Raw genomic sequence first — 16,037 nt, forward strand, 5'->3', positions numbered from 1 at the left:
TTTTTTTGGATTTCCTGAATGGATATATTCTCATCTTTCATCGTATCAAGGAAGTTCTCCTCCAACAAATCTTGGATAATTTTTTCAGTGTTTTTTTGCTTTTTTTTTTCTCTTCCTGTTCTGGAATTCCAGTGACACATAGCTTATTCCTTTTCATGGTATCCCACATGGACCTTAGGCTTTCTTTATTGTGTTTTGATCTTTTTTCTGATTGATCCCTTTCCAAAGAAGTATTCAGGTATTTGTTTTCAATCTCAGTAATTCTGTCTTCATTGCATCAATTCTACTCCTTTTCCCTATCAATATGTTATCTATTTCTTACAATTTAGTATTGATTTTCTGGTTTTATATTTGTAGATTTAGAATCATTTCTAATTTTTCATTTATTTTGTCATTTTGTTCTTGTATATTCTTCCAAAATTCTTCTAGGGTTTTGTCTATGTTTTCCTTGGTCTGTCTCTCAATCCTTTGAAATAGCTAAATATAATTCTTTTGAATTCCTTATTAGAGAGTTCCAACACTGCTTCTTCCTCAGGGATGTGTTCTGGGTCTGTATCCTGCTCCCTTGTTTCTACCACTTTATCTTGGTTCTTTGTATGGACTGTGATGGTCTGTTGTCTCTGACACATCTTGGCATTGTTGTATTTAGAACTCCATTAACTATTTGTGAAGAGCAGCCAAGGTTGTGTCAGGCTCTTCTTGGTGGTTGTTTATCATTGGCCTGTTGATAGAGAAGGATGTGGTGGTTCTCACTCAGTAATGTAACTGCAGGAGGTGTATGTGTAGTTGTGTTGTGTGGGGACTGTTGCTATCTTCCACGCCGTTAGACAAAAATAACAATTGAATATCCATCAAAAAAGTAAAAGCACATGGACAAAAAATACACCATGTAATCACACAGGAACAATAGCCAAAAACTGGGAAAAGAAGTAAAAAAGGAACCTGCAATATCTGAGGAGAGGGCAGTAAGGAAAAAATGTAGAGAAGGAGAATAATGAAGGAAAAAAGTGGGAAGAACACAAAAATAAAAACAAGGAATAGGGTTAACCATGAGAAAAAAAAATGCACCCAGGAACAGGGAAAAGAAAAAAAGCTGAAAACTAGAACCTGGGAGGAAAAGAATAAAGAATAATAGTAAAAAGGACAAAAGTAATAATAATGATTGTAGTTTTAAAACAGATGAAAACAAAGAAACTAAAACACAGAAAAAAGAAAAAAACAAATCGAGTCAGCATGGGGCATGGGCCTCAGGCTCTGTCTGAGCACACAGACTGGGATGGAATTCCTTCTGGTCCAGAAAGTGGATGTGAGTGAGGGATGGTTGCACCTCCATTCACCAAGAGTGTGTGGGGTATAAGAGTAACAAGGGTAATGTTGCACCTTTCTCGTCATCCTGGTCTGGAATGTCCTTGGGGTTCCTGGCAAGTGGAGCCTGTTCTTAAGTCCCTGGAATCTGGGAGAATGTTGTGGCTTTAAGTATCCAAAATGGTCAAGCCACTTGTAAACATTGAAAATGGCTGTGCAGAGGGACAGATAAAAGTCCACAGCTCAGCCGCCTTCCTTTTTGCTGCTTCCCCTTTTATTCCCCAGCCACCAGAGCAGTGCTGATGCAGTTCCTGGAGAGCAGGGCCAATTTTTAGGTTAATTCTTAGGTCCTACCACCACTCGGCAATATTCAAGCTGCCAGTACTGTCAGTACTGCTGCCAGACCACAGTTCCATATGTCTTCTTTATTGGTGTTTTCATGCAAATTCTTCTGCTTGTTAGAGTTTAGTCCACTTCTATATCCTTCTTTTCAAGGCTCAGGGGTCCAAGATTATCTTCTGTATCTGTGTTATTTGGTTCCCCTTTTCTTTGTTGAAGAGGGTCTGTGAAGTCTTTCTGCTTATTCTGCTATCTTACTGGAACTCTCCAAAATAATCATTTCTTTGGTTCCCAGTAAAATATATGATCATCTGTTAATAATACAGGGAACATGAAAATAGAGAGCTTCTCTGTGCAAGAATTTGATAGCTTTATTGAATGTTTTAATTACCTTGGTTCTTTTCCAAAAGTAAGACAACTAGTTGGCAATTTCTAACTATAGAAAACATTATTGCTATCTAGAAAGATAGTAGTGATATTTCTAGCTTTTCTAAATAGAAAACAAGATGATCACTAAATCAAACTTAGACATGAAGGATTTTCACACAGCTTCTTAAAAGACTATGTTGTGCTTGGAGTTTGTGGGTTATTTTCCTCAAATATTTTCATTGAATTTCTATGTGAAAAATGATGTAGTGTGATGGAATTAAACAATAATATTTAAGATATAATGAGGTCCATTAACTTCCCCAGATCTCACAGCTAGTTAGTGAGTCCAAGAATGGAATATGGAATTTTTCTGACTCTGTAACATATTCCCTTCCCCTTCTACCATTCTGCCTAGAATGTCTTGCCTTCCATCTCTTCATGTCCATTTTTTAAATTTTTCAACACAAGGTAAAAGGCTGCCTCTTCAATAAAGTCTTTAACTTACATGACTGGGAGTAATCTCTTACTCACACAAAGTACAACAGCAATTTATCTGTATCCATATCTCCTTTAATGGATTGATAACTTATTAACTTAGAATTATAGTTATTTTAGGTAAATGACAGTCTCCTGGTAGAAGGTAATTTTGTTGAGGATAGACTATTTGCCTTTTATAGTAACCAATGATTACCTTATGAGTACTTTTAGAATACCAAATGAGTAGATCTTTATAGTACATAATGAGTAAAATCCACTGCCTTGTCCCTAGTAGATAATATTTGTTAAATAAATGAGTGAATAGGTGAATGATATTCAATTCTTCTGTAATATACTTCTGTCATACCTTTTTGACTTAGGCATTATGAGTTAGGTTTATTAGCTTTATTTAGTATTAGGCTCACAATTTTAGCCCTTATAGCCAAATAATAATTAGGTAGGCTAATAAAGTTTTCATGTAAAATTTCTCAATGCCTTTCTGGAAATTAGGATTTTTTGTTTTTGCCATTAAGATTTAGGTTATAACTTTAATCCAGTCATCACAAATTGTCATTTTATTTCTTTATCTTGATCTGTAATCTAATGAACTAATTATTTTTCATTATTTTGAGGTATCTATATATCTGGTAGGAATTTATAAAATTAATTGATAACATTGTTAAATAGAAGAGAGACAGGAACAACACTGGGAATTTTTCAAATAAATTTAAATGACCTATTAGCTGATTCTCTTTAAGTATTTTTAATCTATCTTTGTATTCATTAAGTCCACATTTCTAGACAATTTTCAATAACAGATTACTAAATTATGTATTAAATGACTCATTAAATTAAGATTTTTTAAAAATCTACCAAAAGTCCCTACTGTGAGCATTTTGTTTCCAGAAATGGAGGACTAGCCTATTTCAAATTCCTTGCCTGAGAAGAATAATCTGAGAATTGGAAAAAATAAAACTAGAAAATATAGTAAATAGAAATTTTTAACTGGAAAACATGATTACTGAAATTAAAATCATAACAGATTAATTTTATCGAAGACTAAACATTACTGAAGAGAAAGGTAGTTAACTGAAAAATAATTCAAAAGGAAATACACAAAAAGCCAAAAAGGAAACAAAGATGTAAATTTTAAAAAGACCATATGAGACGGTGCGTTATGGTGAGAATACAGTGAAAATGTCTAATATAAATGTAACTATAATCTAATAAAAAAAAGAGAAAAGAAGTCTATAGGCAACATTTGAAAAGAAAGAGGACAAGAAGTTTCTAAAATTTAATACAGCAAATCAGAAACTCCAGAAATGCTACAAACTACAAGCAGGATAAGCAAACTTACTAAAAACTGAAAACAAAGAAACATTTAAAATCAGCCAGAGAAAACAGACGTATTACTTTCATTTTACCTGATAATTTTGAAATTTTAGTAATCTCAAGTGAAGATTTCAAACATAATTCTTTAAAAAGGAAAGTGAATGATACCAAAATAATTCAAGCACAACAAAAATTTAACAAAAAGTTTAGTGACAAAAGTCTATCAATTGTCTTTAATTTTATGTCATGAATAAGAACATGGTCTTAGAGTCAAATTTTATTTCTAATCCATCACTACTACGTCATCAGTTCAATGGCACACCGGTTAAAGCCTTCAGATGCTCCATGAGAGAAAGATGAGGCAATCTGCTTTCATAAAGATTTACAGCCTTGAAAACCCAATGGGGCAACTCTGTCCTATAGTGTTGCTATGAGTTGGAATCAACTAAATGGGAATGAGTTTGGTTTCAATAAACTGAGGCAAGTTATTGATCTTTTTGAACCTTTGTCTTCCTATCTACAAAATACACATCATATATATATTGCTCTGAGGATTAATTAAAATAACAAATTAAATTCTCAAACATAGTAGAAATTTAATAATTAAGAGTATCCAAGTCAATCTTCTCCCACTGTATTTATTTTCCCAAGAAAGCAATTTTTCTGAGTCAACTGACTAGAAGTCATTTTCATGTTCTTTTCTTATCCTTATTCATGATTAGTCATGGCACTATTTTTCCACATTCATTCTTAGTTATGTGTCCTGCCTTTTATCACATCCATCAAAAATATGAGCTATCTTAGAGGACATCCTGTGCAGACACATTGCTTCATTTATTTATCTCACCCTTTACTTCCCTTGCTGGTAGCAGCTAGAATCTTTAACACTGATATAGTAGCATCAATATTGCAACAAAGCTTTTGCTTTGAATGGAATGTATACCAATAGCTGAAGTAATAGTTATTTTCCATGTATATATTTTTTTTTATTCTGAAAAGCCCACTTTTTCTGTCCTAATTTAAGCTAGTTTTTTTTCCAAAAGAATTTATGGTGCTGAAATTCCTCATGATGTACATACTTTAAATTGACTTAAAATTAACAAAATCTTGTATTATCTACATATTTAACTAAGTTTAAACACTCAGATTATATCTATATTTTAGTAAAAATTATTTAGTAAAATCTTTATTTAGCTGGAATAATCTAGAATTATATCAAATTTTCACTCTTTATAGAGATCAAAATAATCTGGCCCTGATGGCCCTTTCACTAAATTGGAAACTTTTAAACTATTCAAATCACACTTAATGCAACACATTGCACTGCTGTGGAGTCAGATCTGACTCATTCTGACCCCTCCTTGGGTTTCCTAGGCATTATCACTATGAAAGTAGATTGCCCGACCTTCCTTCCCAGGAGTGACTGGTGGGTTTGAACCACTGGCCTTCTGGTTAGCAGTCAAATGCCTTAGGCACTATACCACCATATTTATGGTATGTTTTAATATCCAAATGTCAATAAAATAAACCTTTTCATAAAACATGAAGTTGTTCTGAATTTGGTGTATCCATTTGATCAAATGAAATGTAGAAATTGCATCACTGCAATTTGTTGTTGTTGTTGTTGTTATGTGCCGTCGAGTCGGCCCCAACTCATAGCAACCCCTCCTTGGGTTTCCGAGGCAGTATCACTACGGAAGTAGGATTGTCCAACCTTCCTTCCGAGGAGTGGCTGGTGGGTTTGAACTGCCAGCCTTCTGGTTAGCAGTCAAGTGCTTTAGCCCCTATGCTACCAGAGCTCCTATCATAGTGTGGTAGCTCATCCCTAACAATTTACAGAATTCCCTTTTTACAATCAGTAAAAGAAGGAAAAGAAAGAAGGATGTATCCAATAATATATTGAATTTGTGTATTCAAGTTAAACTGCTATTTTTATAATATCCAAATTATAAATTGATAATTTTTGTAATTACACAAAATGATGTTTCACTTATAGAATCTATACCAAGCCTCTGCTATTAAGAACTTTTGAAGAGGATTAGTCCTAAATTAATCATTCAAAGCACTGCTTGTAAGTAGAATAAAGAAGCAGTCAGGATTCATTCTTCCCAAAAGCTCACATAATGACTCATGTCTCTTCTCTCTAAAACCTTTCTTCTTAGTGCACTTGACACATAATAAAGGATAATTCCACAGAACTCAAATATCCAATAGGAGTAGTTTATTCAATGCATTTGGGGAGAGAAAGTCTTTCAAATTTTTATAGAAAATGGACTCCATGGTTTCACACTCTGACCTTGTGACCTAATCCATTCTATTGAAAAAATAATAAAACTGAACAAGTGATCTACATGACATTGGACACAAAATAAATACTTATATATTTGCTATTTCCATGCACTTATTACTAGCACCTGTTCTTTTTAGCAGTGAAATGGAGGATGCATCTCTCCCATACTTTGCTAAGATCATTATTTGTTCCATCTGAGTTACCAGGGTTTAAGGATCACAGCCATAGTGGACCACCAGGCATTATTTCTCTGCTGAAATAGTTTACGAAAAAGACAGCCCATTCTTCATGGGCCCACCATCACTGCCAGACTCCTGAGCAATGTCCACTGTAAACACTGCATTAAATTAATTAATTTTAAGCAAAAGAAGAAGGAAAACACTATTAGCTCTTTCTTAGTACCTTATTAGCAATAAGAGCTGATCATAATTATAAAGTTTGAATTCAATAATCACACCAATGCACAGAGAAATTCCTAGCTGCCAAAAACTTGAGAATGGAATATTGGGGGGAAAAAAGAATATATAAAATAATTTCAGTGTTGGAAGAAACCAGTAAAGTGACCTCAGCAAGAAAGAAATGAGCTGAGTCAATTTTAGATGTATGTTTATACCCAAAAGGCAGAATTTTAAGTAAGCCAAAGTCAATATGAGATATTGTCAGCTGAGGTTAATATAATACAGTTTTAACTCAGGCAAATGCTTGGATCTGCATTATTTTTCTCATCACTTGTTTGATGAAAAATAAAATTGTGTTGTTGTTATGTGCCGCTGAGTCAAATCTAACTCATAGCGACCCCTTCTTGGGTTTCTGAGGTGGTATCACTACCCAAGTAGATGGCCCAACCTTCCTTATGAGGAGTGGCTGGTAAGTTTGAACCACCAGCCTTCTGGTTAGCAGTCAACTACCCTAGGCATTTGATATTTCTCTTTTTTTATTATTTTTAATCACAGTTTCTCCCAACACCTCACACAATAACAAACTCCCCAAAAGCTTTTTCACTCATTTTATTTTTTTCTGTGGAATAATATTTATTATTCCAAAGATAAATATTGTTTCCTTTTAAATAGAAATAGAAATTTCTATTTCTTCTTTAGTACTTAAATTAGCCAAAAGAACTGACTAGACCATTTCTATGGGAAGAAATAGTCCTTGACAGAAAGCAAAAAGTAAGAGTAAGCAGTTCAATTTATGATGCCTTGGTGGGTCTGGGGATAGGTAGCATTGATGTAGCATCTTACTCCAAGGTCACTGATTTGTATCACAAACAAGTTAGTTCCTAACATCTGGATATATCTAGATAGGTGGGTGACGTGAGTTGGTCTGTGTCTTATTCCTCTGGCACAGATGTCCATTCAGCACTGATTGGCACTTGGCAGCCTCATCGGGCCATGCCAAAGATTAAAGGGACACAGAAAGCAGAGTAGTCTTCCACTCTGACAGTGGCGTCTTCCAGAACAGGCTGAAACTCAGTAATCCCTAAAGAGTTCAATGGAAGAAAATGACCGCATATTCAAAAGTGGGAAATTAGAGTTTATGTTCAACTAGCATTTAGATCTTATCACTTCACCACTGTTAAAATAAGTGTTTCAGATACTCATGTGAAATTGTGTCATGCTTATTGGTTCCAATTATGAGTTTAGAATTCCTAAAACAGTGTAATTTCTTCTAAAGAAAGTCAAGTGATAATCTGGTTAGATGCCTAAATTTACCCAATCTTTGTGTTTAATCAAAGGCCATTATTATAAATTCATCATTCCTTATGCCAAATATTTCTTAAAAAGTACTATTCTTTTACGCATAACTAAACAAATATGAGACATATAAATATATTAGAGATAAAGGAAAAGAGTTTAGGAATATATATATAAATATAGAGAGAGATAGGAGCTCTGGTAGCATAGTGGCTAAAGCACTTGACTGCTAACCAGAAGGCTGGAGGTTCAAATCCACCGGCCACTCCTCGGAAGGAAGGTTGGGCAATCCTTCTTCCGTAGTGATACTGCCTGGGAAACCTAAGGAGGGGTCGCTATGAGTCGGGGGCCGACTCGACGGCACATAATAACAACAACAATATATAGATGGTCGTGTGTTTTCAAGTCAATTATAACTCATAGTAACCCATTAGGACAGTAGAAATTCCCTATAGTTTCTTAAGCTGTATTCTTTTGGGGAGCGTTTCACCAGGTCTTTTCTCCCATGGAGATCAATAACGTTTCAGTTAGCAGCTGAGTGCTTAACTGTTGTACCACTAGTGCTCCATATATATATATACATACTCACATATATATGCCATGGATTTCATTTTTCATAAAGTTCTAATGCTACTTCATAAATGAATAATAAAAAATTCATATGACTATATAGTTGCTGTATAAGTGAGAAAAAATATGGACTAAAATTTCAAGATTTTTTTTAATTTTAGTTAAAATAATCAGAATATTTTAACAGATCTTGCTAAGTAAACAGATCCAAATCAATAAAATTAATTTAAATTGTTTCACTGTCTAAAAACAATGTCTTCCATTTTCTTAATTTTTTTTTTAAATAATAGACAATTGTAGGCTCTAGTTCAAATATCCTCTGTTCTTTAGAATAACAGTAGGGATTCAGTTTCTTACTTCATACACACACACTGTTTAGGACATTTTTTCTACTAACAGTCTTATAATATGGGATAACAAATGTAACATTTCTAGGTTAGAAAGATGTGTTAGAGATCACACATCTAAAATAAGGAGGATATATTTGTATCCAGAAATCAATTCATACATTAAGGTACATTATAGCAAGATTTTATTTTATAGATATAAATCTACAATACAAATTTAAAATCACTATTTTTTCTTACTTTTTTTTTTTTTTACAAAATCTCCACTGTTTAATCCAAAAGTGATTTTAAAAAATGCTACTAACAGTACCCTTGTCCAATCTCGATTTATATGGATTGATTCTCCTATTTAGTTTTACATTTTTCTTCCTAAAATTTATAAACCCAGTTACAAATCACTGCTGAGTGACATTCAGAAAATATTGCAAGGGCGTCTACTCTACCTCTCTTGTCAAGTGTGTTCAGCAGAAAGATTACTGATGGAAGCCTGAGACACAGATGAAGAAAAATTAGAGCTGTGGGGTATAGAATTGCAGAAATTGCATCTATACAAACAGCTGAAAGCAAGATGATATTCTGTTCAAATATTTCCTATTTCAAAGAACTCTCTAGAGTGACATTTACTCCTGACAAGTACTAATGGTGCTTACAAGTTTTCTTCAACCAGGTGAATTGCTCAAATTAAGAAAATAGTTTTGGTTAAAAAGAAACCTGCATCAGGACTTGAAAATTGTAGAATAAAATCTGTAAAGGACTATGTCAGATAATAAGATCTAGTTCCTGTGCATTAATTTGTAAAATATAACTATGAAATAACCAGTTCTTACTTAATACTATTGTACATGAAAATTATTTCAGCTAGTCACAAGACAAACCAAAAGATTCCAATAGATCCTTCATAGATGACTAAAATATCAGCCCAAGAAAGCATAAGGAGTATATTTCAGGAGCTCTGAAGTTTTAAATGTTCATCTTCCCTAAACAACTCACCCTTTCATACTACCAAATATTTCATTCTATTTCTTTTTGGCTGGCCATCACAGAGTTTATATATACACATATCAATATGTTTATTAAAATCTTTTGGTAAAAAGTTCCAGTGTTCAAATTAGTGAATCATTGAACTATTAATCAACTTTCTTTACTGCAAGACTTCTCAGACCTATTGTGCATCATAGTGGTCCATAATGGGGATGTAATATTCAGCATTTCCAAATTTATTTAATGACTGAACCATTTTTTTTTTCCTTTATTCATGGAGAAAACTTTGACTAATGTTCTAAAGACCATAAATTAGAATTGTATAGGTTAGTGGTTTGAACTATTAGCATAGAAAGTCACTAATGTATTTCCAAAGACCAAAAGCACTGGTTATTTGACTTTGTGAGAAATGTACAGCAGGATAAAAACATATTGTCTCAGTGACTGCAATTTTATCGCCCCCTCCCCACACCAGCACTCTCCCCTTCAGGAGTCACATTAGCAGGCTCGCTATCAGTCAGGTAATCACAGCATATTCATATAATCACAGATATTCATGCTGGCCACTCATACCAACATGTTCCCTGAAAACATCCCCTAGACATGAAAAGTAACATCCTTTTCAATTTTTATAATGGCTTCTCTTATTTTGGTTTGCAACATGCTATTACTGTGCTGAAAGACTGGTACTTATGTCCAATAAATCTTCTTGCTTTCTCTCTGTATTTACTGTTCATATAATGATCAAAAACTTTTGCCAAATTCTGTTTTACTGAGGGAAAAAAAAAAAGTTTCCCTTTAAAAGAAAAAAGTCTAGCTTTGCTTTTTTTAATATTTTTTTTAATTTTTATTTTCATTTAATTAACAAACAAGATTGACAGATGAAATTTCATCCATTTGAAAATTAGAATTTGGCCCCATATAATGTATGCTACATTTATTTGCTTGGTAAATGGAATTATAACTGTTATGATAGATACCTTCTCTTTGTCACTTTTTTTCACTTTGATTGTATGATCAACTCAACTCACTGCCATTGAGTTGATTGTGACTTATAGTGACCCCTTTAGGTTTCCAAGTTAGTAAATCTTTACAGAAGTAGATTGCCCAGTCTTCCTTCCACAGAGTGGCTGGTGGATTTGAACCACCAACCTGCTGGTTAGCAGTCAAATGCCTTAGACACTAAGCCACCAGAGCTACTTGATTTGTGTGATGGTCACTATTTAATAAGCACTTGCTTTGTGCAAGAAATACTGTTTATCAATTTATACATATTGTCTCTATTTATTTTCACAACATACCACATAGAGATTATTATTAACTCCATCTTATAGATGGGAGAACCAGTTTCAGAGAAACCAAGCTTATTGCCCAAGGTCACAGTTACTAAGTGATAATTGAACTTGGAACCTATATCTGATTCTTCTTGTGTCCCGTCAAGTTGATTCTGACTCATAGCAACTATATATGACAGAACAGAACTGCCACAGATTTCCAAGGCTGTAATCTCTATGGGAGCAGATCATCGGCCATTTCTTCTGTGGAGCATTTAGTGGGTTCTAAATTCCAACCTTTCAGGTAACAGCTGAACACTTAACTGTTACATCACAAGGGCTCCTTGTCTGATTCTTAGGACTCTGATTTTCTCAGTATACCAATCAGACTTTCATATCACCATTTCCAATGTCCTATTAGTAAAATTATGATCCTCACCTTCATCTGAGGTGCCCTTGCTCACATCTACCACTAAAAATCAAAGGATTTAAGCTTCTTTGATACCTGAACTGATAGATCAAGAAAATGAAACAAAAATAAAAAACTCCAAGGGTGTGCTAAAAGATACCCAGATTAAATCTTCTAGACTCTGCACTCATCTCATTTACAGCCAACTGAGCTGCACTGCCTTTTGTAATATAATTTATGTTCTATCTTTTTGTATATGTGGCACAGTATGTCCTTATAAAAGTGTCAAAGTCTTTATATGAGGATTCCTCCCTACATACTCCAGTTAATAAATCTTGGCTGTGAAGTGAAATGCAGAATTATTGTGTACGATACGCCTCCTTTATCAGCCAATGTGCTGACTAGTCAGGTTGCATAGTGTCTGGGTTAATAATTAGGTAGAACTGAAAGGTCGTGAGAGACAAACAAGCAGCTAACACCACCATAGCATGAGTTTGCTAAAATCACTTTCTCTTTGAAAAAACACTATGTTATCAAATATCTTGGCTATGTGATGCCCTAATCCATTTCTATGCTTTACTCAATCTGGTAGACTTGGCTGTGGTATGGACAACACAATGTATGATTCTGAGGATAGTAATAAAATTCAAATACTCAAAATATTTGAAGCTCTCTATAAATGGGTTTGACTAATTTCTGCTAATATGAATAAAATAAGAACAAAACAGAAACTAACAGTTTTAAGTACCCACTAGATGTCTCTCTCCCTTAGGAGTCCTGGTGGTTAGTGTTTAAGGTATTTGACTGCTAACCAGAAGGTTGGTGGTTCAAACCCACCAGCCATTCCTCAGAAGGAAGATGGGGCAACCTACTTCCATAGTGATACCACCTTGGAAACCCAAGGAGGGATACCTATGAGTTGAATCACTTTGATAGCAGTGAGTTTGGTTTGGTTCATATGCCAATAAAGGAGCTCTGGTGGCATAATAGGTAAGACATTTGGGTGCTAACAAGAAGGTCAAACCTTTCAACTACTCTGTGGAAGGAAGATGAGATAATCTACTTCTGTAAAGATTTCCAGCCTTGTCAACCCAGTGGGAGTCACTATGAGTCAGAATCAATGACAGTGTTATTTTGTTTTTTTATTTTTTTGTTTCCCATCCACTGCAACTATGTGCAGCCAGTGAAGGCTTGCATGCTGCTGTGATGCTGAGCAAATGTCGCTGGAGCTTCCAGGACTAGGAAGAAAGACATGGCTATCTACTTCCAAAAATCACTCAAAGAAAACCCTGTGGAATCACACCAGTCTTGTCTGCAACCAATCATGGGAATGGTGTAGCACCCGGCAACATTCTTTTCCACTGTGAGTGTGGTCACCATAAGTCAGGGGCTTGACTCAAGACAGCTAATGACAATGTGCCAGGAACTATGCAAGTATTTTGACCACATTATTCCACTACTCCTCCCAACTCTATAAACATAAAATTAACATTCTGCAAATGAGAATTTCTAATGAAACAGGAGCTCTGGTAGCATAGTGGCTAAAGCACTTGACTGCTAACCGGAAGGCTGGCGGTTCAAACCCACCGGCCACTCCTCGGAAGGAAGGTTGGGCAATCCTACTTCCGTAGTGATACTGCCTCGGAAACCCAAGGAGGGGTCGCTATGAGTCGGGGCCGACTCGACGGCACATAACAACAACAACAACAACAATGAAACAAAATCCTTGCTGTTTAAATTTCTCAGCTTCTATAAAGTTCAGTCAGGATTCAAACCAATTCGCTGGCTCCAAAGACTGCACACCTTCCACTACCTATTCTACCTCCCTTGGGTTATTTTAATTGTCCTGACCATTCTGTAGAATAGAGAAGGTTTTAAGAGTAGAAGAGACCATATAGAAATTTCCTTGTTAATCCCTCAGTTTATGCATGATGAAAGTTAGATACTCAGAGAATTAAAAGTTTACTCAAAACCAAAAGATTTTTGTGTCAAAAAAAAAAAAAAGCCATTGAGTCAATTCCAATTCATAGTGACACCATGGGTAACAGAGTAGAACTGAGATAGACAGGTTCTCTTCGCTGTAATGGTAACAGGAGCGGGTTTCTGCGATTTTCTTCCATGGTGCCACTGGGTGGGTTTCAATCACCAAACCTTTGTTTAGGAGCCTAGCACAAAACTATTCATTTCACCCAGTACTGTCATAACAAGGAATTAAGAGAGTTGCCTAGATTCATACTTATTTTATCTTTTTGTTGTTTCTCACTGGTTTCCTTGCTGTCATTTAAAAGCCAAGTTTTAAAAATCAGGTTTATCACAATTCACAAGTCCAGGGAGTGCCATTCATATTGCAGTACACAATACCCCAGGTCAAAACTGTCTGTTTAATATATTTGTTTTTTAAATATAATTGCAGTAAAATATTCTTTGAAGAAAAGTAAGACAGAAGGAATAAAGAATGGAAGGGAGGGAGGGAAGAAGAAAGAAGAGAGGGAAAAGGGAAGGAAGGAAAATATTGAACAATGTAGGAGACAACAAAAGAAGATGGAAAGAATATACAGAGTGATTGTTCCAAAAAGAATTGGTTGAGATTCAGCCATTTTAGGGTATAGCATATGATCAAAAACCAAAGGAAGAAGTTTAAGCTGCACTGAAGGAATTGACTACCACCACCCCCTCCCCCCCCAAAAAAAAAAGGATCCAGGAAAACCACTGAGATATCTCAACAAGCACATGCAACTCTAGAAACACTCACTCACTTTTACCAAGAAATTTGAAAGACTGCTACCTGGCCAAACAAGTGGAAGTGGTCCATATTTGTGACCATTTCAAAGAAAAGTGGTCCAACAGAATGTGGAAATTATCAAACAATATCATTAATACTACACACAAGTAAAAGTTTGCTGAAAATAATTCAAAAATGGTTTCAGCAGTTCATGGACAAGGACTTGCCAGAAATTCAAGCTGGATTCAGAAGGTATGAAATGAGGGGTAGCAGATGGATATTGGCTGAAAGCAAAGAATCCCAGAAAGATGTTCACCTGTGTTTTATTGACTAAAAAGGCATTTGACTGTGTGGATCAAAACAAATATGGGTAACATTGCAAAGCATGGGAACTCCAGAACATTTCATTGTGCTCATGAGGAACCTGTATACAGACTAAGAAGCAGTTATCTGAACAGAATAGGGGCATACTGTATGGTTTAAAATAGGAACGTTCTGTGTCAGGATTTGTATCCTTTCACTATACTTATTCAGTCTGTATTCTGAGCAAATAATCTGAAACTGTACATATAAAGAAGAATGTAGTATTAGGATTGGAGGAAGACTCATTAATAAATTGCAATAACAGATGGTGCAACCTTGTTTGTTGACAAGTGAAAAAGACTTGAAGCATAACAAGGATTCTGAGGATGGTTCAGGACAGTGTTTCATTCTGGTATATATAAATCACTATGAATTGAGACCAACTCAATTTCACCTAACAAGTACAACAACAGTTCCTTGAGCACTGTGTACATGATTCTATTATTCTACTTATTGAGCTATATTTCAATGATTTTGTTTGCATGTACATTTCCATTTTAGATTGTATACAGTGAATGTATGTAATTCATATTTGTATACTCAGAACCTGACACAGTATTTGACAATAGGTTCTCAATAAGCATGTGTTGAAGAGAATCGAATTGACCTGACTTAAATTGACCTGAACTGAATTTATTTAAATTTAATTGGCAGCTGTTACTATTTGATCAATCAGATTATATTGCCAACATCCCTGTCACTTCAAATTTCACTGATCTAATGCAACGATTTAAGATTTTAGTACTATTTTCTGAAGAAAAAAAAAATGTATTGACTCCATTTTACAATGTCAAGATCATGCATGAACAGCAAGGCAAGAGGGACCCAGCATAGAGGGTCCATATTGAACTGTAAGTTGGTTTATTCAGGACAGCACTTAAAGTACTCTTCACACTTTTCCTGGACCCTAAGTTGGATTACAACAAGCCCTAGAAGCACAGTGAGGCACAAAAGCAGAAAGTTAGACATACCACACATCTAAATATAGCATAAGAGTTAAAATCTAAGGTTCCAAAGAGAGCATTCTTGAGGAATTCTTTATATTGGTACCTTGATGGGTGAAGTTTCATATATCCTTGTTAAACACCTTCATGAAATTATTCTAAATCTATTTTAATATGTGTTAAATATTTATATCAAAAATGTAATATTTTGTTGTTGTTGTTGTTAAGTGCCGTCGAGTCGTTTCCGATTCATAGCGACCCCATGCACAGCAGAATGAAACACTACCCGATCCTGCGCCAGCCCCACAATCCCTGCTATACTTGAGCCCATCACTGCAGCCACTGTGTCAATCCATCTCATTGAAAGCCTCACCCTCTTTCGCTGACCCTCCACACTACCAAGCATGACATCCTTCTCCAGGGAATGGTCACTTCTGACAACATGACCAAAATAGGTAAGACAAAGTCTGGCCATTCTTGCTTCCAAGGAGCATTCTGGTTGCACTTCCTCCAGGACAGATCTGTTAGTCCTTTTAGCAGTCCATGGTACTTTCAGCATTCTTCGCCAGCACCACAATTCAAAAGCACCAACTCTTCTTCGGTCTTCCTTATTCATTGTCC

Source organism: Orycteropus afer, unplaced genomic scaffold (genome assembly GCF_000298275.1).
Source record: "Orycteropus afer afer isolate SDZICR_OR568_19922 unplaced genomic scaffold, OryAfe1.0 scaffold00216, whole genome shotgun sequence".
Taxonomy (NCBI): Eukaryota; Metazoa; Chordata; class Mammalia; order Tubulidentata; family Orycteropodidae; genus Orycteropus; species Orycteropus afer.